The sequence below is a fragment of the Hypomesus nipponensis genome, chromosome 2 (assembly GCF_054491055.1).
Source record: "Hypomesus nipponensis isolate SF chromosome 2, ASM5449105v1, whole genome shotgun sequence".
Classification (NCBI taxonomy): domain Eukaryota; kingdom Metazoa; phylum Chordata; class Actinopteri; order Osmeriformes; family Osmeridae; genus Hypomesus; species Hypomesus nipponensis.
This window is the reverse complement of record NC_140362.1, coordinates 19,356,627-19,380,681: the sequence shown is the minus strand read 5'-3', so window position 1 is coordinate 19,380,681 and position 24,055 is coordinate 19,356,627. Positions and strand designations below refer to the sequence as shown.

General features: G+C 48.5%; 1 protein-coding gene across 1 annotated transcript in view; it reads right to left on the bottom strand.

Moving 5' to 3' along the window:
* cadm4 (cell adhesion molecule 4) overlaps positions 1-24,055 on the bottom strand; it is an 83,525-nt gene that overhangs the window by 59,173 nt on the left and 297 nt on the right. The gene's annotated exons all lie outside the window — the stretch shown is intronic.

Genomic DNA, 24,055 nt, shown 5'->3' with positions numbered 1-24,055 from the left:
GTTAAAGAGAGAAAAGAGAAGGACCGAAATGGCGAGAGGGGTGGGGAGATGAAGAGGAGAGGTGAGGTCAGCAGAGTGAATGGAAGGTGCCAGATGAATCTCATAGTGTGGAGAGTTTTGAGTGCATCCCTGCAAAGGAATAACACTCAAATTACAGGAATGAAAAGTGTGTGTTGTGTATCGTTGGGGAGTGTGTGTGTGCGCATGTGTTTGAGAGTGGGGGCGCGTGTTGTGATGTCTTTGAGAGTGTGTGTGAGACAACAGAGAGAGAGAGAGAGAGAGAGAGAGAGAGAGAGAGAGAGAGAGAGAGAGAGAGAGAGAGAGGGGAAGAGGGCAGGTAGAAACAGAATGAGATAGGGATCCCAGGACGGATAAAGGGCTTTGCCACCATGAATGTCATACCAATAAAGCCCGTCGGAGATTGAGGCTCAGTCAGTGAGGTGGCGAGAGGATGAGTGGGAGAAAGAAATAGAGGGATAGGAGAGAGGATGAAGACGTGGACACAATCGTATTTTCAGTGTGGCTAAAACTCTCCGGAACACATCCAGAAGGTTTCTAAAGGAGAGACAGAGAAAAGGAGAAGTGTGATTAGGCCGCAGGGGTGAAGGAGACGAGAGAGGGACTGAAGGAGCCATGGACGAAGCAGTATAGGCTACAATACCACGTTTGCAAAGGGGAAATCCAGCCAAATATAAGGGAAGAAGGAAGAATGGTAAAAAAGAGGTGGCCAGTCAAAGAAAAGAAAAGAGTGGTGGAGTGAGACAGTAAGAGTGTGTGTGGGATAGAGAGACAGACAGAGAGAGAGAGACAGAGAGACAGAGAGAGAGAGAGAGAGAGAGAGAGAGAGAGAGAGAGGAGAGAGAGAGAGAGAAAGACAGAGAAAGAGAGACAGAGAGTGAATGTGTGTGAGTAATTAGTAATAAGGAGGTAGAGGTAAGAAGGAGATGGAGAGAAAGAAAAATGGAGAGGGACAGAGAGAGTGAGTGAGTGAGTGAGTGAGTGAGTGAGCGAACAAATGAGCGAGAAACAGACAGAATCCAAGAGAAAGCGCAAGATGGATATCACAAGACGGAGCGAGAGTGTGACAGTGACAGCAAAAGATGTTTGTGGCAATGAGAATTACCATTAATAACATCTCAAAATAACACTGGCAAACCAGCCCTGGCTAGCCTGACTAATGGTAAGAGGAGGGAAGGGGTAATTACACAGAGCTATTAGCATACAGACTGCCATTAAATATTCAAACAGGAAACCAAGGACCCGATTTCTAACGCCGTTGGGCGAAAGCCAGCCAATCGCTGCCTAGCGACCACGGACGGTTGACGTGTGACTCATCTGCCCCTAGACAAGTGTGGCTCCTTGCCCAAATCTGCCTACCTGGTGAGCTGGTGTCAGCATGTCACAGACACACATTTTAGCATGCATACACACACACACACACACACAGTTACTTGTAGCCAGGATTAGACAGGTTGATGCTCAGAAAAGAGAGACACGCACAGATACACACAGACACACACAGACGCACGTTTATACACTGGGTAAAGACGTGCACAAAGACGCTAATCTTAACAGACAGTTTGACAAACAATCACAGACACTCTCCACACTTGACTTTAAGCTGACTGGCACACGCGCACACACACACACACACACACACACACACTTACTGCAGGCTTAGCCAAACTCACTAATATGGTGAGTGCGATCATATTGGACATTTTGACATACAAGGAAGCAATGCATTCAAACAAGCATTCACAGGCAAATACAAAGACACACACACTCCTATGTACACGCACACACTTTTTTTTAACCACGCAGTCACACGTGATGTCATTTCCCGTAACAACATTGCACATATAGATTGGAGAATGGGCACTTTCACCTTTGGAAAGAGCAACATGCAGAAAACAGTATAAACACTGAGTTAAGACCACATCACCTGTGTGTTGTTTTCCCTGTGCATTAAGTTGTGGAATGTGTACCGTTCAACGACATGTTTTGGTGGTTACTATATCTGTACTATCCAGCTCATGTATATAATGTCTCTTTCTCATTCATGCTAGCCACTCTGTTGTGGATCGGTGGCATGATCCGACGTCGTTGCTAATAAAACCGAGTAAAACCCTTTTCTAATCGTCGTGCCCCTGTCCGGTATGCCTGTTAAGAGATTTCGTCCTTACAATTGCCAAACACACATCCACGCATACTTGTAGAACACACACACACATCTGAAACATAGGCACACACAGACACCGACCAAAATAGGAGCTTCTGACAAGAATATAGAAACATTTGTGAAATAAATTTTCTTGACACATTGTTGGTGCCAGGTCAGCTATAAACAAAGGACAAACTAACATAGCCATCCCTAGCTGCCTTTAGATCAGGTGTGCAGACACATGACATGGTTTCTGTTTAGAGAGAGAATTCAACCCTGTTTAAGAGACATGGCTGAGTGGCTTGTTCTGAGAGAGTGACTTTTTGCAATGTCTGGGAGATATTTTTGAAGTCAATAATGATGATGGGTTTCAATCCACCCACTGCCTTCTGGCAAGCCTCCAGAATTGTTCTGCAGCAACTGTCACTATCAACTGACACTCCACTTCCTGACAAAAGTTATCTTTGTTATGGGCTTGAATGTACAGATTGGGAAAGCAATTTACTGTTCCAGACCTATTGCACCATCACTATCATTCTTGAACGTTTTGAATAGGGTTTCAAATTGATTTCAGTATTACTTTTGGATTCATTCAGAAAAAAAGTTCATCTTTTAAGGCTTTCATGTGACATTGTCAAGATTTTGCCATCAACAAAACGTTAACTGACCCACAGTTATCAAACAAATATAGAATACATATATAATTCTCAAACATCATTTTTGTGTTCTGTGGCTGGGGTTAAAGCTAAAGATTTACTCGTCTTTTGCTGATATTTAATCCTTTGTGTTTTCATGGTCAAAAATGATTCAATACAAAAACCAAGCTATTGACACTGTGCAACAAGATGATGATCTCCTTTGAGAAATACATAGAGAAAAAAAAAAAATATATATATATGTATATATATTTAAAAAAACTAAAGAACCTTCTGAGTTTCAGAAGAATTCAAGGCGGATTCTATATGAAACAATCTGATAGAATAGGCATTATACAATGTTCTTGGTGTAATGGCAAAAAATGTCAAAGTTATCATAGCAAGTCGTACAAGCCCAGCAGTTGTTTAGGAATGCTTTTGTGATGCACTGAGGGTGTCTGAAGGGGCAGAGAGGTAGGCGGAACGAGAAAGCCAAAGAGACAGAGAGAGAGAGCGGGAGCAAAGTATGTTTGTACCAGATAAGGAAGCAGCGCTAAATCAGGGTCTGCAAGGATGTATGCTATTAGGCAGGATAAATATGTTTATTCAAACGGTAACTTTCACACCGGAAATGGAAAAAACGTCAGGCGAGAGAGATGGAGGGGCGGGGGGGGGGGGGGGGGGGGGCAGGAAGGGCAAGGAGGGTGAGAGAGAGGATGAGCGAGCGAGCAAGAGATGAATGAGGTGGCTTTGCGCAGAGGCAAGAGGAGAGATAAAGAGAACGTAGCTATTTCATTTGTCTAATTATATTTATCTTCCTGCTCTCGAGAACAAAGGAGACAAATGGTGCTTCCCAAACACACACACACACACACATACACTGACCAAAGCCTCGCAGGGAAAGAAAACAAACAAGCGCTTGCGAAGGAAGGGAAGAAAAGTAAAGGGGAATGAAAAAGTTCCTCGTGAGATGAGAGGAGAGAGGGAGGTGAGGAGACAAGCTAAGGGCACCAGCCAGATTGACACTGAAAAATTAATGTGCAATTGCAAAGACGAGTGCGAGTGAGAGAAAGATGGAAAGAGAGAGAGAGAGAGAGAGAGAGAACAAGAGCAAGAGCAAGAGCAAGAGCAAGAGCAAGAGCAAGAGAGACAGAGACAGAGACCGAGAGACACAGAGACAGAGAGACAGAGAGAGATCGACAGAAGGAGAAGAGGGAGAGAACATTAGTCACAGAACAAACAGATTTTAAGGTAGGGGTCTGAGCATCACAGTCGCTCTCCCTTTTCCTCCTGCTCTCTCTCTCCCTTTCTACTCCATCTGTCTCACTGTTTTTGCTTTGTCAATCAGCCCTCTAGAGAAAAATCTGCTTATTTGTATGTGCGTGTGCGTGTGTGTGAGTCTGTTTGTGTGTTTGGGTGTCGCCCACAACGCAATGCTCATCTCTCTGTAGATCTGATTGTGTCCATTTGTCTCAGTGTCACGCTGCTCTCCAATTTGCCATCTGCCTGACAGGGGCGTACTGTGGCCCTTTATTGATTGGCCTTCACAGCCGTCAGTCATCATCTCCGACGGGCTGAGGCCCCGTTCCCTCCGTTCGCCCCCACTAGGAGACACGCATCAGTCCTTCCTCCGCCCAGACACCACCCACCCTTCGATTAGCACACCTCCGACCGCCAACCCTAAACCCCCCGTGAAATATCCTCATGTCCGCACCCTCCTCCACGGCCCCCCCGCCACCCCCTCATCCCTTTCTCCGCTCCCTCGTTTTTATAGATAGCACAAATCACCGTTACAGGGCTTTTTATGCGGTGATCAGTCGCCCAAATGGAGCGTCGGGGCGAGCTACTGATTACCTGTCATAGCGTGGCATAGGTTATGAACTGAGTACATACATTCATTCCGCCGCTGAAACAGCACACTAACAATCTATAAGAGCTGCCGTAAATTCGCGGAAACTTGAGAAATCATCATTCTTCTCGATATCGAGTTGGCGCTCCGAATTTTCCAATGAGCGGGGAGGGTTTCTGTGCGGTGTCGGATAGAAAAGCATAAAAACAATGAAGTAGCCATGGAGTTGCTTGAGTGACATGACACATCTAGCGATAGGGGAGGATCTAGGTTATGACTAGGACCTAGACCATGGCGTTAGGACTAGGGCTATTCAATCTGGCATGATGTGGTTGAATTCTTGTATTCAGCTGTTGTTATAACAGCATGTCCCCACACATACGCAGAACCAGTCCTATCCACCATCTGCAATTAACTCAATAACATACAGTCCTAACACATACCTACAAGCACAAACATTCTACACACCCCACACACACACACAACCTGTGTGTGCTCTGGCCAATCAGAAGCGGGGCCGGTAACCTGCACTCAGCGTGGGCTGCTGGTGATTGGCCCGTCCCGCATCTAAACCACCTCGCCGCTCCATGAAGCTCAAACTACCAGCGTAATCATTACCTAATCATGCCTGCCCTGGCCCACCCTCCCAAACATCGCCTACCGAGATGAAGAGGAGACCACAGGAACTCTGAATGGTGCGCGTCTAGGTGTGTGTGTGTGTTTGTATGAGTCATCATGCTTTGTGTGTTTTGAGTTTCAACGTGAATGTGCGAGGGTTGTGGCTTTGTCCGCACGTGTGTGTGTGTGTCGGTGTGTGTGTGTGTGTGTGTGTGAGTAAGAGAGAGTAGCTTTGAGTCTAGTTCATTTCCACCTCATCTACCTCGAGCTCATCTCTCCCTGCTGAGCCAATCACAGTCCTCCGAGACGGACGGCGCCTCCAGCCGAGATCCGAGAAGTCAGCTGATCACCGAGCAGAAACACGGCGCACGGACACACACACACACACACACCAAGCACACACCTACACAGACACGGGTCCAAACACTAGAGGGTCTATCAGAGCCAGCAGTTTGTACAAAACACATTTCAACACCAAGGGGGGTCTGAAAATTGTTGACATCACATTAATACACCGTAAAGGTTGTTTTGGGCTGTTTCTATAAAAGTGTTTGACATGGTTGTGTGAAGTGTGAGTTTGCATGGGCGTGTGTGCTTGTGTTTGCACTCCCCGGTGTACGCGTGTTCAAACCCCTGTACGAGTGTTTGCGTAGGTTTGTGTGCGAGTGTGTATTTGTGTTCCCAGAAAGAGTACGTCTGCGCTCAATCATCCACTCCAACTCCAGCAGCAATGTGTGACCTCGTCACCAGGCCTCAGGCACCGATTAACAGCCAATCCATAGTCTCCATCCCAAACAGCCAATCCAACCCTCAGCTCTCAACCTTCCACCTCCCGTCCCACACTCATCCACACTGACCGCACAGACAGAGGGAGGGGGGGGGGGGTAGTGTGAGGAGAAAGGGAAGGAGAACATAGAGAGGGATGGAATGAGAAAGAGAGAGAGAGAGAGAGAGAGAGAGAGAGAGAGAGAGAGAGTGGAAGTGGGTGGATGGAGAGACAGATGGCTGGAGAGGTAGGAGTGGACACAAAGATGAAGAGAGGGGTAGAAATGACAGACATGCAGAGAGCTGAAAAGGGAAATTCGGGGGAGAAAGGAAAAAGAGAGGAAAATGGCGAATGTAGAATGGAGAGAGAGAGAGAGAGAGAGAGAGACAGAGAGAGAGAGAGAGAGAGAGAGAGAGAGAGAGAGACAGAGAGAGAGAGAGACAGAGAGAGACAGAGATGCAGAGAGAGAGAGAGAGAGAGAGGGGCTTAGACAGATGGAGGGAGGGAGCGAAGGAGTGATGCCCTTCCAGTGGGCCGAGAGAAAGCAGCCGTTGTGAGCTGAGAGAGCAATTAGATTTATCAGCCTCGTTAACAGGGAGCATAATTGACTACATGCGCCCTGTCTTCAGATACCCTGAGAGATGGATCCAGTGAGTGAAAGAACAGAGAGAACAAACAGGTGGAAGAGAACAAATATGGAGAGAAGACAGGAGGTTAAGTGGAAGGGAGGGGTGAGGATGGAAAGAACAGGCGAAAGAGGTGTTGGACATTTTGGGCTATTTGACTCAGTAAGAGAAAAATGATATACAAAATAATATTGTACATACAGTAAATATAAGAGTAAAATACACGTAATAACTACATTCTTGACTGTGTGCCGTGTGTGTGCGCTGTGTGTGAATACTGCGTTTGTGCGTAGCAGTACCTGGTGAGTGATGAACAGAACTGGTTCAACGGGGTTGATAAGGAATATGTTATACTTCAGGCTTCAACGAGTCATTCACTGACATCAGACTTGCCCTAACCTGGTGTGTGTGTGTGTGTGTGTGTTCATACCACCTTAGTGAGACATTGTTTCTTTGATCAAGGGCTGGACTGTTGATGCCTTTCAGCTATGCGGGTGGCACCAGTTTCAAAAAGAAAAAGGGAGAGAGAGAGAGAACTACTTCTAAACCACTCTTTAAAACACCCCCGCCAAAACACATTGCCTTCCATTGCATCACGGGTACAGCTCAAACTAAGAATGAAAGGATTTAAAGCACTCTTTCTATGACCTCCTTTTCATCCTCACTCTCACCCCCATTCACATCTCCTTCTCTAATTTGTTCCCTTATTTGTTTGTATTTTTTCTATTTTTCAGTTTTAAATTCTCATTCTTGCCGTTGTACCACGAAACCGCATTTACAGTGTCAGTCTGAAAGTGAAAGAGGTTGACACTATAAAAACCCCTACAATCCCCATGCTAGGGGTGTTCCAACAGTTGGCCTGCATTCAACTACTATGTGACCTGAATCGGCCCTCCAAACCCCCTTTTAAACTTTCCACACACACACACACACACACACAAACACACACACACACTTTTGTGACTGCACGCTACATTGGAAACTGAAATGGCCTCTCTCCGTTCTGCAAGTCGTTGCTGCTGCAGGTTTATTTCTGATAGCTTTCTTTCCCAAACACACAACCAGCCAATCATCCAGCCGTCCAATCAGTCGGCAGGCCTGTCAGCCAACCAGCCACATCGCAGTCTCAGATGACTTGTGATGAATATGGAGATGAGGATTTGGAGTAGAGAGAAATAAACTCAAAAAGGAGGGAGACAGACAGTGTGAAGGAGAGAAAGATGGAGAGAGATAGACAGATACATGAGAAAGAGAGACGAGAGTGAAAGAGAGAAAGACGGATAGAGAGTGATAGACAGACGCACGAGAGAGAGAGGAGAGTGAAAGAGAGAAAGACAGAAAGGAGAAGGGTGTCTGAGGTGAATTCCCTGCATATCCTCTGGGTCATGGCTGGATTACTCCTGAGTGTGTGTGCGAGAGAGAGAGAGAGAGAGACAGAGAGAGAGACACAGAGAGAGAGAGACACACAGAGAGAGAGACAGAGACAGAGAGAGCAAGAGAAATACTGTTGCTGTCTTGTTTAACCTGTGTGTGTGTGTGTGTGTGTGTCCATGTGTGGCAGCCCTGCTGATGAGACAGCCAAGGGGCCAGTGTTGCGACACTTCTCAGGGCAGCGGGTCACGGCAGTTATCCAGCATCTCTGCCGCAGCCACACATACATACACCTGTTCCCCTCCCACCCCCCCACCCCCTCTCTCTCTTGTACTATCTCTATTGTACCGTCTCTTCACAGAAGGTTTCCCAGCTCCATTGGGATCCTCATATCTGCACTCACCTATACTGATTCCTTCTCTTTGTCCACCGCAAACACACACAACGCACCACAGACGCCCCTTCGCTCTCCCGCTCAGTTTGACCGCCGGTCGGCCTTTTCAGATCAGAGGTAAAGATATATACAGCATCTGCTGTGTATATCCATGTACATTGATTCACTCGGCCATATACTGGGTACACACACATCTTATGGGAGCGTCTGTACATGGCTGTATTGTGTGTCGAGAGGCACACCCACATGACGTGCAGAGCTTTGTCCCCTGAGGGGAGGTCAGAGCGAGACATTGAAGCCTGACTCTGCAGCCGGTTTGAACACGTCTAGTTCCTGCACCACCTCGTTCTTGTCTTCATCATCATCATCATCACCATCATCATCACCATCATCATCATCACTGCCGCCCTCCTACAGGTCACACCTGGGTCTGTGTTCAACTTTTCATTTCCTGCCTCGTTTCAATTAGGTTGGAAGCGAGAAGCGAAGAAACTTTGTTCTCCCGGCGTGATGAATTTTTCGGCTAATGAAAGCCATTGCCGTTGTGTCTGAATGTCTTCCTGTTCCTCCACTCAGTAGATGAGCTTCAACGAGACCAACTCCCATTTCCTCATCTTCTCTAATTATCCTGTTTGTTTGGCCTGTTGGCTGAGGTTTAATAGTGAAGGGGAATCATCATTAAAATGATTTAGAGATATAATCCACTTCCCTTTTCCCTCTCTGGCCCCCCAAAATAACTCACACTAATATCACCGCTAGGATTACATCTGATTCGATTAATCCCTTTATCCCCCCACCACCCCCTGCCCCCCCCCCTTCTCACCCTCCATCCTCCAATTTTCCTCATTCTCTCACCCTCCTTCGCTGTCTCCTGATGTTCTCGGTTGAACCCGCCTCCTCAGGTTAAGGCTGTTATTCCCCACAATGCACGCCCTCTGACACGTTCTCTAGCTCTCTCTCCCTCCCTCGCTCTCTCTGAGTAATTATGATCTGGAGATTCTAATCGCACTGCCCTGTGGATCAACTCCAATCTCTTGGTTTTCTCTTTTTTTTGTATATTTTTTCTTCTTCTTCCATTTTTGTGTCTAATATACACCATTCTGTCCTTTCTCTGGAAGTTCTTAGTCAACACTCAGTCCTCTCCGTCTTCCTCCTTTCTTACCCTCATCAGACGCCCCCTGGCACACGAGTAGTTTTCCTCCCCTCCTACCCTAAGGGTGTTTGTGTGTGTGTGTGTGTGTGTGTGTGTGGGGTCCCCAGGCTTGGATAAGGGTGTGTGTGTTCAACAGCAGAGTGTTAAGTCCTAATGGTGATAAATATGGATAATAAGTGATGTTTCTCCACTTCAAATAAAGTGGGTCACTTCCACAGCAGCCAAGATGAATTTGCGGCACGTCGGATCCATACTCATTATCATGTCCCTTTTAACAACCATCGGTGTTGTGTGTGTGTGTGTGTGAGTTTGTGTGTCTGCAGTTTTGTATGCGAGACAGAATGACAAAACAGTTACGTGCACAAACGTAAGAATGAAACTTGAGCAGGATGTGTGTGTGTGTGTGTGTGTGTGGTGGGCGCACGTGCGTCGTTCCTTTGGTCGTGCTTTTCTTCTGATCCATCTCAGAATAGCATGAAGTCATCGTCATCCTTTCTGGAGTCTTGTTCGTCATGGTTTAATGAGGGTTGGGGGGTGGTGAAGGGGACCAAGTTGGGGAGACGTGATCAAACGTAAGGTAGGCTACGCGACGCCGACTCTCGTTGAAACTCTCATCTCTCCTCCTCCCGCTTCGCACTCTACACTCCTGTCATCGGTCCTGGAGATGCAGTTATTACAGAATCACATTTCCTCAACACGCAATGTTTACACAAGGAGATGTGCAATGTAATTGAAAGAGTGTCACTGGCGAATGGTTCGTTCGTTAAATGTAAATATTGAATAACCGAAGCAAAAAGAAATACAGTGATACAATTTGAATCTATCAATCTATCAAACAACGATAGTGGGGCTGGGGGTGATTGGTGTGTGTGAGTGTGTGTCTGCTGGTTTGATTCAACCTTCCCTTATTTATTACTTACTATTTACACTATGTAGCAGTTGTAATATGCAAGTATAGGTGTATCAACAAGCTGATCTGCTACCTGGATAGAAACACGTGCACACACACACGTGCACACACACACGTGCACACACACACACACACACATGCAAATGTACCAGGGTTTTCTCTTTTAATCAACTGTCCTTTGTCCTTCTGTGAATGAAGTCATTCAGAGTGATAAAGATACTAAGACATACAGAGAAAGACAGGGAGAGCTAGGGGTAACAGAGAGAAATAAAGAACAAAAAAGAAATCTGTCCTTTCACTGCCTTGATTACTCATCTTTCTTCACCATTGTGCTGGGATCCGAAACAGCTTTGTTTTAAATAAGGAAACTGCAACCAGGGTCCAATCGCAGAACCAATTACTGCCCATTGTGTCGGCCTGTTCCGACCAGTAAAATACCAGTCATTAAATCGAGCAGCTAATAACAGCTTCCAAAGCCTGTCCCACACTGTCCCCTCGCCAGTTTTAATTTCCTTCTAAGCTTCCATATTGATTCTATCCCCTTCCCTCACCTCCCTCCCTCCCTCCCTCCATCTCTCCTCCATCCCTCGTTCCTTTTGCTCTTTTATTAATAACACAAAGCAATAACAAGTGTGTCACAACCCAAATTTTCACAAGCGCAATTAAGGAGATTAATCTAAAGCTGCCCGACGTGTTTCCGATTCCTGACAGTGGCTTGGGTTCTCCCTGTGCTGGGCCGTCGTGCTCCCCCCCTCCCCCCCATGGATGTGCTGAAGGAGGGAGAGAGATAAATAACAGATAGGTGGGGGGGGGGGGACAAACGAGAAGGAGAGCAGACTTTGTAGGGGAGAGTCGAGGGGAAAGGAGGGAAGGGAAGGAGGTAGCACTAAACCGTTTGTCTTCTCTCCCTCAGCCTGTCCACTGGGACAGCTCATCTCCAAGCTGTTTATCCATCCACTAAACTGCCACCCTGCATGCATGTGGGCTCATGAGTGGGAGGATGGGAGTGGAGGCCTGAACTGAACGTCCAGGACAGAAACAAGAACATGGACTAAGGAGTATGTGTGAGCATGTGTGTGTGTGGTCCGTGTGTGTGTTCTTCATGTGTGTGTGTGTGTGTGGTCCGTGTGTGTGTGTGTGTTCTTCATGTGTGTGAGCGTGTGTGTGTGTGTGTTCTTCATGTGTGTGAGCGTGTGTGTGTGTGGTCCGTGTGTGTGTTTTCATGTGTGTGTGTGTGGTCCATGTGTGTGTGTGTGTGTGTGGTCCGTGTGTGGGCGCGCTGTGGAACATTAGCGCTGTCTCAAAGTGTGAAGGTCTGCTAGATCCAGTGTCTGGCATGGACAGTGTGTTCCCAACACCAGTGACACCTTCTGGATAGCCCTGGACTGCAGCTTTGCACACACACTGCGCACACACACACACACATTTACGAGGAGTCGAGGAGTCAGATGGCTGAGCGGTGAGGGAGTCGGGCTAGTAATCAGAAGGATGCCGGATCGATTCCCCCGCCGTGCAAAATGAAGTTGTGTCCTTGGGCAAGGCACTTCACCCTACTTGCCTAGGGGGGATGTCCCTATACTTACTGTAAGTCACTCTAGATAAGAGCGTCTGCTAAATGACTTCATGTAAATATACATACACAGACATGTGTGAATAAGAAAATGTGAGTACATGAATTGGTTCATGGATCCTTGTTGTCAGTTACAGATCAGTCTGGATCCACGACAGAGAGGGTTTGTTCCCACCTGCGGTCCATCACAGGGGTGGATGTGAGTGTGCCACACGCCGTGTGCTCGTCATGACCTTAGCTCTGAGCGCCTCGCTGACTCCGCCCCTTTACTGCTGCTCACAACTTCGTTTTAATGGAACTCCCCGCTCACAAGCATTGTCAGATGAGTGTGTGCGTGTGTGTGTGTGTGTGTGTGTGTGCGCGTTTTCCCAGTGAACAAAATGTATATGAAGGAATGTAGATTAAGGATTGTACAGCCCAGAGCTGAGCACACACATAGGGTGTTAATGTGTGTGTGTGTGTGTATGATGCGTGTGCATACTCCCAGGAACGCAGGTATTTACTACACTGTACACACAGCGTATAGGTGTCGTCGTCTGCACACGCACCGCCCCCCCCCCCCCTTCTCCCCGTACACGGTATGTGTTCCGCATGATAACCGCAGCGGCACAATGATGCATGTGTGTGTGTGTGCGCCCGCACGTGTGAGGGGAATAACAGACGAGGCGAGCATCATATCTCTGAGGTCCTTAAGGAACACACACACGCACACACACAGCACACACACACACAGCACACACACACAGCCCACGTGACAAGACGGGAGCGCCATAGACGGACGGCGATATATAAGAGATAAAAAGATAAACACGGTTAAATGAAAATGGAAGGAAGAGAGGAGAGGAGAGAAAGTCGAGAAGAGATGAAACGGCAGAGAGAGCAGAATACCGGGAGTGGGTTAATAAGATCCTACAGCGCACCCCCCCACACCTCCATCCCAACTCCTTCTACATCATCTTGGTTTGGCCTGCAGAGAAAAATGAGCAAATTAAAAATGAATGTTTATAAACGAGGCTAAACTTCTCAAGGCTCAAGGAAGAGGGGAAAAAAAAAGGAGCTTTCCGTCCACTTTCAACGAGACTTTGGGGGCGATGGGCAAAAAGGGTTGTTGAGAGGGGGGGGGGGCAAGAGCTGTGAGGAGGGGAACATAGGAGGGAGGGGAGTTAGACCGGCGGGGGAGAGTGAAAAAGAGAAAAATGGAGAGACAGAAAAGAGAGAGAGAAGCCAGGGAGAGAGATGCAGAGGGCAGAAAGGGGGGGGGGGTGAGGTAGAGAGTAGGGATGTTGTTCGCCGTGTGTGGGTGGGAAGATGGAACCACAGGAGGAGATGAAAGGAGGAAAGGGATGGAGGAAGTCAGAGGGGGTCTAAAATATGAACGTGGAGGAGAAGAAAAACGTTCATTTCCAGAAGTGCAGCACAGCACATAAGCAAAGTGCACACTTCAGCAAGCCCAGAGCGAGAGAGATGGGGAAGGAAAGCTAGCATTGCGGAGCAAAGAGAGCGAGAGCAAGAGCGGGAAAGGGGGGGGGGGGGATGGTAACCAACAGAGAGCAAGGTGAGGAAAGAAGGAAAGATGAGGAGATAGTTCGACCAAAGGAGAGAGCGTAGGAGGAGATTGAACAAAGCAATAATGGTGGAATGGAAAGGATAGCAGGTAGATAAACGAAGAGACAGAGAGAAAGAGCGCGAGAAAAAAAAAAACATTTTGTCTATGCAAATGCCTTGAAAAAGCAATAGAATTGCGTTCCAGCTGGCCAACTGGGCCCAGTGTAATGTCTGCCTCTCTCTGTCTCTATCAGTCTCTCTCTCTCTCTCTCTGTCTCTCTCTCTGTCTCTCTCTCTGTCTCTCTCTCTGTCTCTCTCTCTGTCTCTCTCTCTGTCTCTCTCTGTGTCTCTCTGTGTCTCTCTTCTCACTCTCTCTGTCCCTATCCCCCTCCCTCCCTCTCCCTCTCCACACCTGGGCCTGACGCACATCCCCACAGCCTGGGGCAAAGGTTTGGGAGGGAGGCTGGGGCTGGGGGGCTGGGAGGGGGCTGGGAGGGGGCTGGGAGGGGGCTGGGAGGGGGCTGGGGGGTTGGGAGGGGGCTGGGGGGCTGGGAGGCAGGGCTGCAGCTGCTCGCCAACAGATCCATCACCAGGCAGCGAGCTTTTAAGGATCTAAACGTCCCCTCCCGTGAAAATCGGTACCCCTCTCTTTCTCTACTTCCCTCCCTCCCTCCCTGGTCTCTGTCGGTTCCCCTCCCCCCCTCCCTGTTTCTCCCCCTCCCTCCCTCCCTCCCTCCCAGTTTCTCCCCCTCCCTCCCTCCCTCCCAGTTTCTCCCCCTCCCTCTCTCCCCCCTCCCCCCCCCTCCCCTCTGTCGGTTTCTCCCCCTCCCTCCCTCCCTCCCTCCCTCCCTCTCCCTTGCGCTCTCTCTCCCACTCGCCTGGCTCCGAGGTGGCCATTGTGCTCGCTCAATCCGCACGTCGCCCCCAGATGCAGGGGGAAGTGGAGTGTGTGTGAGCATGGCTACTGTCGTTTAAGAGCACGGCTGGGTGGGAGATGGGCTGGCAGTGGGGGGGTGGATGGAGGGATGGTAATAAACCCTCCCAGGGTCCATGGTGAGTACACACACAACACCAATTAATCACTACCAGGTTCTCGTACCAGGTTCCCGCTGAGGGCAGGAAGGAGGGATGGGAGGAGGGGATGAAAGGGAGGGTTTGAACAGGAGGAGGGGGAAAATGACAAGAGGGGAAAAAGAGAAAGGGATCACAAAGGATAGACAGGTAGTTTGAAAGGCACAGAGTCACAGACATCAAAAGAGAAATCTCAGGTTGTGAGTGAGGACAAAGGGAACTTAGAGGTATGCCAAACTACCAACACAACCATCTGGGAGCAGAGGAGCGTAAACACAACAGACAGATGTGTGTAGGTGTGTACTGTGTGCGTGTGTGTGTGTGTTTGTACACAGTATGCACAAGTGTATGGGTGCCTGTCTGTATTGGTGTGTGTGTGTGTGTAAGTGCACCAGGTGTGTGTGTGTGTGTGTGTAAGTGCACCAGGTATGTGTGTGTGTGTGTGTGTGTGTGTGTAAGTGCACCAGGTGTGTGTGTGTGTGTGTGTGTGTGCGTGTGTGTGTGTGCGTAAGTGCACCAGGTGTGTTCATCATTCATCTTCTATGTGTCCCTGGAACAGATCTGGAAGCTTCTATAGAACCTGACATGTGAGTGATTCTGGGAGAAGAAACAGCCCATCCACTACCCAAACGCACTGCAGCAAGTGTTTGACCAAATCCAAAGGTCTGTTCAGGATGTGTGTGCTGTGTGTGTGTGTGCGTGTGCACACCATATTGCATGTGCGTCAATACAGCAAGGAATAATTTATATTTATATACCCCCCATCCCTTTTGGGATCAACCTGGTTTTTAATTACCTGTGTTTTATGTTTGTTTTTAATTTTCTTTGTAAGCCCATAAATCTCTTTCCCCACAACAACATTGCAATCTATTGCCACGGCAAATGTTTTAATTGCATAAACAAGTAGGGAGAATTCGTAGGAAGGACATAGAGGTTACAGTAAGCTATTTTCAAGTTGAGAGGGACCTGCAATTTGTTAAACACCAAATCAAAACCAACATATGTTTTGCGTCAAAAGTAGGATTACAAACCACAGTTCCACAGGTAGTGGAAGAATACGTATTTGTCACTATGGTGTAATAGCAAGGGCCTGTGGAGACAGTAGATTAGATAGGGTTGTGAGGTCATTTGGATCATTTGTTGCAATGATTAAGTCAGGCTGAAGTCTTTCAAGCTGGTCAGATAGGATTTCAACCACTGACATTCCACACTAACAACCACACATGGACAAAAAACAGTGTCTCTCAAACTCTGCTGGATGAAACCCAGGGGCTGCATTGATCAACTTCAGAATGTGTGTGTGTATGTGTGCGCGTGTGTGTGGAGGAGGGGGGGAGGGGTATTCTAAATGGCGTCATAAAGACCAGAGATCGCTACACCCCGCCAGCTGACCACAGGAGAAACCAACAAGGACAAACACTGGGTTTGAACCTTAAGAGTGCATCGACCCATTTCGGCTCCCACTCTGCTCCCACTGTTTCTTTTCAGTTTCCACAAGCTGAACCCCACTCCCTGACGTCGGAAAGCAATGTCTCAGTCGCCCTCGCTGCCAATCCCACCTTACAGCCTAGCCTTAGGCTTGAACGTCAAACACGGTCAGTATCATCGGCCGGCTGAATGGCCAGCTGGCAGGCGGGCAGGCTGAAGGACTCAATGGTTTTACTGGCTGACTAGCTAGCAGAGTGGCTGGCTGGCTAGTTGGCAGTCAGGGTGGTGACTGACTGAGGAGCTGTCTGGCTGGCTCTCCTGGCCTCCTCCTCCCTTTCCAGCCGAGTCGGGGAGAGTTGGGATGGACAGGCCCCATCTGCAGCCCATGATAACATTATTCTCCCCTGCAGATGGACATGGCGATATCAGCCTACCATCTGCAGACGCCCGCGCTGCAGCCGTGAGAGGCTGCAGTCGAGCAAAGCTGCATCCATAGGGGATGGGCCGCACTTCGATCGACTGGCGTACAAGAGGAGGCAGCGCCGACACGCCAGGATGGCGTCACCGCCTCTTCTATCGCCGTTTTCCCCTTTTTCCAGCGTGATCCACATTCACCCGTCAAGGTTTTTCGTGGATGGTTTACACAGCGCTGAGCGTGACTGTCGTACTCGCACTGAGGGGAGAGGGGTTGGGGCGAAAGGGAAGAGAGCATTGTGAAGTGCAGTCAATGCTTCCTATCTGTGCCGCCGATCCAATTTGACCGGTTCTCCTTCGCCCACCGCTGGCAGCCCTAACCCGCTTCTGTTTTGTCCACTGAAAGGGCTCGGAAGAATTGGATGACCTTATGAATCTCAAAGGGAGCCCAGCGAATCATCTCAGTAAATCCCCCATCCAGCCAAACCCCCCTCACGCTCCCAAACACCACCACCAGTCTCTGCCTCCACGCTAAGACCCCCTCGACAACTCCCTCAAATCTCCTCTCCCTCCCTCTCTCTTCCTCCTTGAACACTTGGCGGTCTTAAGAGTGGCTAACTTTCCCAGGATTGTTTTCATGCGTTGTTAATTAATTGCCTCTAATTAATAGTTGTTTACAGTTGACTAATGAAGCGGATCAAAGCTCACCACTGATGCTGTTGTCAGAGAGCGAGCAAGAGAGAGAGAGAGAGAGAGAGAGAGAGAGAGAGAGAGAGAGAGAGAAGGAGGGTGTGTATTATGTAAAGGAATAATGGTTAAAAAGGGTTGGAGATTGAAGTCGATTTTTGCATTGCGTCAACATTTCACTGGCATCTATCCAAGGTTGTATTGGCCAATCTTGTCTGTTTGATCTGTTGGTGTTGGTCCTTATCAGTAAATCTGGCATTCATCTGATTTGCTCATTCCTCAAAGGCTGTATAGGACTGTTCAGATGAACAAATAATTGGTATTATGTAACCAAATCGCTCATAGCTAAAAACAATTAGCATTTCATAAACTTTTCCCCACCTTTTCCCTCTCTGACTGACTTCAAAACATTGAAAGACTTAATTCATTGGCATGTTATTAAAACTATTATCACATTTCTGCTTGACGTGATTAAAAACAGTTTCATATCAGCTTACTTTCATCTTGAAAAGAGCAGACTGCCTTGGGAGAAAAATGAATAACCATCGCTGTCCATCCAGCAGGCATATACACATTATCATATCATAACAGTGAGTCAGCAGCAAAGGTGACATTTGGAGGTATTAAGTGTATTAAGAGAAGCTCATCAAAGCTTCAATGCAGTGCGTTCTCTTCTGATAATACTACCCTGATGTTGCCAAAAAGATCTTTGTTGCGTTAGCATGCGAGCCCAGTACTAGCATGCGATCAATTGTGTGCAAGCGGGCAAAGAAAGAAAGAATGAAAAGGAGAGAGACAAAGTGTGCGGGGGGGGGGGGGATAACAGGCAATGTGATGGCTGCTCATTTTATTTGACGAAATGAACACGGAACTCTCTCTGTGAGTAAAAGCACCGTCCATGACCTGCAAAACAGGTATACAATAATGATGGATACGTTTGCCTGTGTGTATGTGAACGCGTGTTGGTGTGTGTGTGTGTGTGTGTGTGTGTGTAGAACGACTTCCATCCATCACCACCTTATCTGCTCTAGTCTGAGCAGCATAGTTTGTGGTCATCTTCACACCTCCGTCTTAAACACTGTGTTTTCATCCATCTGCCCCGATCGCACTCCTTTTTTCCCCACCAACGCTCTCTGATTCACAGTGCGTTGCCTGTGGTCTACCCTTGACCACCCCCTCCCTAATCTCTCCTTTCTTGCTCCCCTCTTTCTTCCCTTTCTCCGGGCTCTCCGACTGGCTTGGTTGAGCTGCAGGCCGCTCACTATCCCTCATCTTCCTCCACCCCTCCGCTCTTAACTCCCAGCCCCTCCATCATTCACTCGTTTGTTGGAGTCTCTCTCTCTCTTTCTGACTCCTGGCTGCTTCACTGGTCTGTGACCTCTTCAAAGCTCTCCTCTCCTTGCTCTGCTCACTACGGACGCACTCAGCAGAATTCTCTCTCTCTCTCCAGTTGTGGCAATGGTTGGACTTTGAAAGGGCTGTCAATCTTCCGAACTGCAGATGTTTTTGCGCAGCGTGGAAAAGAGCTCTATACAGTCACACAGCAAGCGCCTGATGCATGGCCACAGACAGACATGGGGCCGAGTGCGTCTTCCAACCGCATTTCAGACGCCACAAGCCCATGATGCCACCGCCCCTCCCTGCAGCTTCTCACCCCCGGCGCCTCTCATCAGACGCTTCCCGTAGTGATGCCCGGTGGACCGTGTCTCGACCCAGCCGAGGCTATCTCAGCTGGGCTAATCTACCTCTCTCGACTCCCTTTATCTCTCCAGAGGAGAACCTCATCACGGCCCATTCACTCTGGTCGTTCGCCAGGTTTCTGGACGGGAGTGTGCATTAGCCCCGGCTCTGGAGAGACACACTGGACCCATCCCTTCCATTTGAGGCGCTTGGCCTTTGGGCTCAATCAACTCCTCTCATCCAATCAAGGAGAGCGAGGTCTAGAACCGTGCTTGAGTATGGGGATAATCACCGGCGCTACCGGTATTACCGGGGCCCCGGCGTCTCGCTGTGATAGCGCCGCGGCCCAGCGGGAGTCACGGAGACAGGTGTCACGGCAGCCGGAGGGGGGGTGTTAAACAAGCACAGGGGCCGGCAGTGGGGGACGGGGGGTTTACTCTACACCATGGCAACTGTGTTTCCCGTGGAAGGGAATGTTCACCTCTTTTGCTCTCTATCACTTTTCAATCTCAGGATCCTCTCTCTCTCTCTCTATCTCTCTGTGTCTGTCTCTCCCTCTCTCTCTCCCTCTCAGCCTTTCTCTGTCTCCTCCTCTCACCCTCTTCTTTTACACTCTCCACTGCTGAATTCAATTTTCGAAGTGCTTCACATGAGAGCCCCACGTTCAAAGAACACATTGCTGCAGCACCCCATGCGCGGCACCCGGCAACGGCTGAAGTGCGAATCGATGTTTACTGATTTCACCGTCTCAACAGCGAGGGCAAACAGACAGAGCCAAGGGTCGCTGCCATGAAAGCTGCTGCATCAGGGGACTGCGAGGTCACTGTAAGGGAACAGGAAGGGGGAGGGGATACCTCGTACAGACCAATCAGCAGAGGAAGAGAATGATTGACAGGCTGAAGGCTTGGCCGGAGCTGGTGTGACCTTCCCAAGTCCATGTTTTCCTTCAAACATGAAAATGTGTAAAGTTTGTTAAAACTGTTTTCCAGTTGTTGATTTATACACTCAATGACAGTTAGGCACCACTGTTATGATGATCAATCTCTATAGTGAAGCACTGCCCAACCCTGTTCCTGGAAGGCTACTATCTTCTAACATTTTCCTTCCAACCCTAATCCCAAACACCTGATTCTAAGAAAGGCCTGGTCCACAAGTTGAATCTTGTTTGTGACAACTGGGCTTGGAGTGAAAATCAACAGGTAGTTAGATCTCCAGTAGCCAGGTTGGACAACTCTGTCTGGAGAGAAGCTTAGGAGATAGTCATACGCAAGGTGATGTCTGCTTCTGGCACCAGTATTACCGTTTTTCAAAATAACCCTCCTAACTAGCAAGTCATCGACGCTGTCATGGGTCGTCTGGTGCGTTTGGGTCAGCCCACTTCCGTATCTGAACACCGAGGACAGATCAAGTTTCCTGTCCAAGGAAACATGCGGTGGCATGCGACGCTTGCGGGGAGACTCAATACTTCCACGTCTGATCTTCTCCTCCCCACCCTGATATAAAAGGACTGACAGCCTGGGAAGGTTCAGTTGGAACTGGATTCGTAAAACCGAAAGCATTAAAAGCAGTAGGCAGCCACAGGGAGACAAGACAACAGTGGAGAATTATACAACAAATGACACGGCTTGTCACCAGCACTAAACAAGCAGCTTAAGAACCATTCCACTTGAGTAATCGAATCATAAAACTCTGGGAAGGATCAAATCAACCCACCACACTCAACTCTCTCCCTCTATCAGTTGTAACTTTCAAAAGGTGATACATTTGTTTATGTTTGAATATTTCCTGGTGGTTGTGTACTGGGAGCCAGAGGACTCTCTGAAAGCCCCTTTAGCTGAATCGGCAGATCAAATGCTCCTCAATCCAACAGGGCTGGGCCGTGTACAAATGGCCCTCCACAGCCCTTCCCATGTTGTCGAGCATGCCCATAGCGGCTGCCAAGTTTTGATTTTCCAATCATGTCGCCCTACAAGAGAGAAAATCACAAAATAAGGATGCAACACAGAAAAATTTCCATGCTGGCTCGGCTTTACCAGGGGGACTGATGCACTCTGTGCCAGTAGAACTGGAGAGAGCAGGAGTGCGAGCGGAGGTCTCGCGTTTTAATTAAATTGTCGACAACTTTATTTTATTTGGGTAGAGAATTATCCTCCTGGAGGTTCGGATCAAAGGATAAACCTTGGCTTATGGTGAAGGCTTCTTCAGAGCATTAAAGAACAAAGTGCCAGGCGGAAGCAGTGATTCCAGTGTAATGTCGAAGAAAGTAAGAAGGCAATCCTACTCTGACATGATGCAATCTCCACCTGACAAGCATCAAGAAACCAAATTGGGCTCAGTCTAGCGCTCTTGCGTATGCAATCTCATTCCCGCTGAATTCAAAAGGAAACTCTAGTGTACTGTGTCAGCGATCTGAGAGTGTGTGTGTGTGTGTGTGTGTGTGTATGATTCCCTTATTCAAGAGTCTGTGACTTACTACAACATTGATTTATCCTCTGCATTTCGATGTGTGTGTGTGTTTGCGTGCGTGCGTGTGTTTTCCCCGGCGATAAATTCAAAACTTCTTTTCTTTAACGGCACGCAACGGCTGTCAGTTTCCAACAGCATGGTCCCAGCAGAGGTGAGGCCTATAAGCATAATGAGAGAGGGATAAAACGAATGGATGCCATTGCCCACAGTCAGAGAAACAAACATGGAAGTGATTTAAGGAGGGTGGGGATGGGTGGGTGGTGGGGGTGGGTGGGTGGTGGGGGTGGGGGCGGGTGGGTGGGTGGTGGGGGTGGGTGGGTGGGTGGGTGGTGGGGATGGGTGGTGGGGGGTGGTGGGGGCGGGTGGCTCAGCCGGCCTGGAGGAAGCAGCTTGGCGGTGGATGCAGCGGTGGCGCCCGCCCACCCGCCCGCGGCGGAGGCGGGGCTGGTCGCATTAGCAACTCGGAGGATGCCAGTTTGGCCTGCAGCTGTCCGAGATCAGCCACCTCTCACTGCCAAACCGTCTATACAGAGCGCTGACTGTGTGTGTGTGTGTGTATGTCTGTGTGTGTGTGTGTGCCTCAGGCCTGCCCAGCAGACACGTGCTGTTAAGTCTTTGCCCTTCTTGTGCACCTCCTCCTCCTCCTCCACCCCCCCCCCCATCCACCCCTTCTTCTCTCCGTCTTCCTCTCCTTTCCGTTCTCTCCCTCTAATTTACTCCACGGTTAGCCAACTTTGACCTTCTGTCTCTCAAGTCTATCCATCCGTGCAGTGACTTTAGCCATCCATCTCTCTCTCTCTCTCTTTTTTGCACATCCATCTCTCCCGCTCTCCGACACACCACTCGAAATTAGTTTTTGGATGAGTCTCGCTTTAGTGTAGAGAGATGAGACGTGCACGTTAGTTCGAGAAAGTCTTCGTCGATTGGCTCATTGATGGGCTGTCGCAAACCCGCCTTCCCTCCATCTCCACCTCCACCTCAACCTCCATCTCCAGCTTTGTTTCTCCTCCTTTTCTCTGTTCCCCCACCTTCCGTCAGACTCTCCCCTCCTCCTTCTCCTCTCCCGGCCGTTCGGCCCCCTTCTCTCCATCCTCCCCCCACCCCACCCCCACTCCCTGGGCCCTGTCAGCAGTTAGATTAATGACAGTGATCACCAACCAGCCCCCAACAGAGGCAGCCTGCAGCTCAGTAAAAACCCTGCACTGTAAGCAGCAACACACACACACAGCTCTCCAGTTAGACAAACATGCATAAATGCAAAACGCGTACATGCATATGAATCATTTGCACTAAATCCCCACTCTCCCTTTATAACACACACACATACACGCACACACACACATACACACACACATACACGCACACACACTCGGAGGAATCAATGCCAGGGCGAGAGTAAGGAAGGCTATCAGAGTGCAGTCACAGGGAGACTAGCAAGGAGGGAGCGCTGTACCGTGCTTCCAACAGGAGACGTCATCGGCACCGCGCAGGTCTGACTTTAACCCCTTCACTGCTCTGTTCGACGTAAACAATATATACCACCTCATACAAAACCCGATATCAGCAGATACATAGGTAGGCAGTAAGTTATTTCCTGAGCTACCTCTTAAAGCAATCAAACACTTTTACCATCTACAGGATTTAAATCATTATTTCAGTTGATGTCATCTAAAATTGTTTGTGACTAATAGGCATTGTTACAGAGTCTCTATTCCCTCAAACAGATGGCGTTCTACCCAAAGCTGTTCAGGAAAAGAGCAAGTTGTCTCAGAGACGTCATATTAATCCAAATCCCCGATCGCAGCAGATGCACTTACCATGGGATGGCAAGCATGAAATAGGCTGTCCCCATGGGAACAGGACTATCCCAAGCAGACACAGGGGACAAGAGACAATGGCGTCGGGGTTGGTCTGATGATTTGGCACGCTAACGATTTTATTGATAGTCTATAGGCTGTATCAGGTTCACTTTGATTGTTCATTGACGACACATAGGGAACAGGCAGTGCGAGGTTGTGACATAGGATAGCCTGTGACATTACGCAGAGCAGCACTGCGATTGTCTCTGGACACGGGCAAGTGCGTAGCCTTCTCCTGCGGGTGTTATTGAAATTTAGCCATTATCCTGTGATATTAATGCTACGTGCGGACTCACCGCCATGTATCAAGGCTACGTCCGTTTACAGGCACCCTAATGTGTTCTGTTAAACAGGGGTGGATACTTAGTTGTGGCCTATTCTATTACTCAATTAAATAATTGCATTTAAAATGCACTCACGTGTTTTACGGTTTTAAAGGTGTAAGACATGTGAGCGACTTTTACTTTTGTTTTCGCTTTAGAGGGTCTCCTGGAATACGGACGTGTTGTCGGGTAGATGTCAGTCTGCTAGTCCTCCCACAATTTCAATTCTTCTTTTATGCATTGTCAACGTACGGATTTCTTATGTCACTTTAACGCTGGCAAGCTACTCTAACACAATATTGGCATTGACTAAGATCCGCAGAGTGCGCGTAGAACGTGCAGTCAACTGTCCCAGCGCTCTGCTTTGAAATTAGCCTATTTTAAAACCTGACAGAACAAAATAGCCTCGGGTGAATATTTGGTCTTCAGTCAAACACACACACACCTTCAAACTTGAAACGTCAAGCATAACAATAGAAAGAAATCGAGGACAAGCGAATAGGTCTGCCGTGACCTCACAGAACAA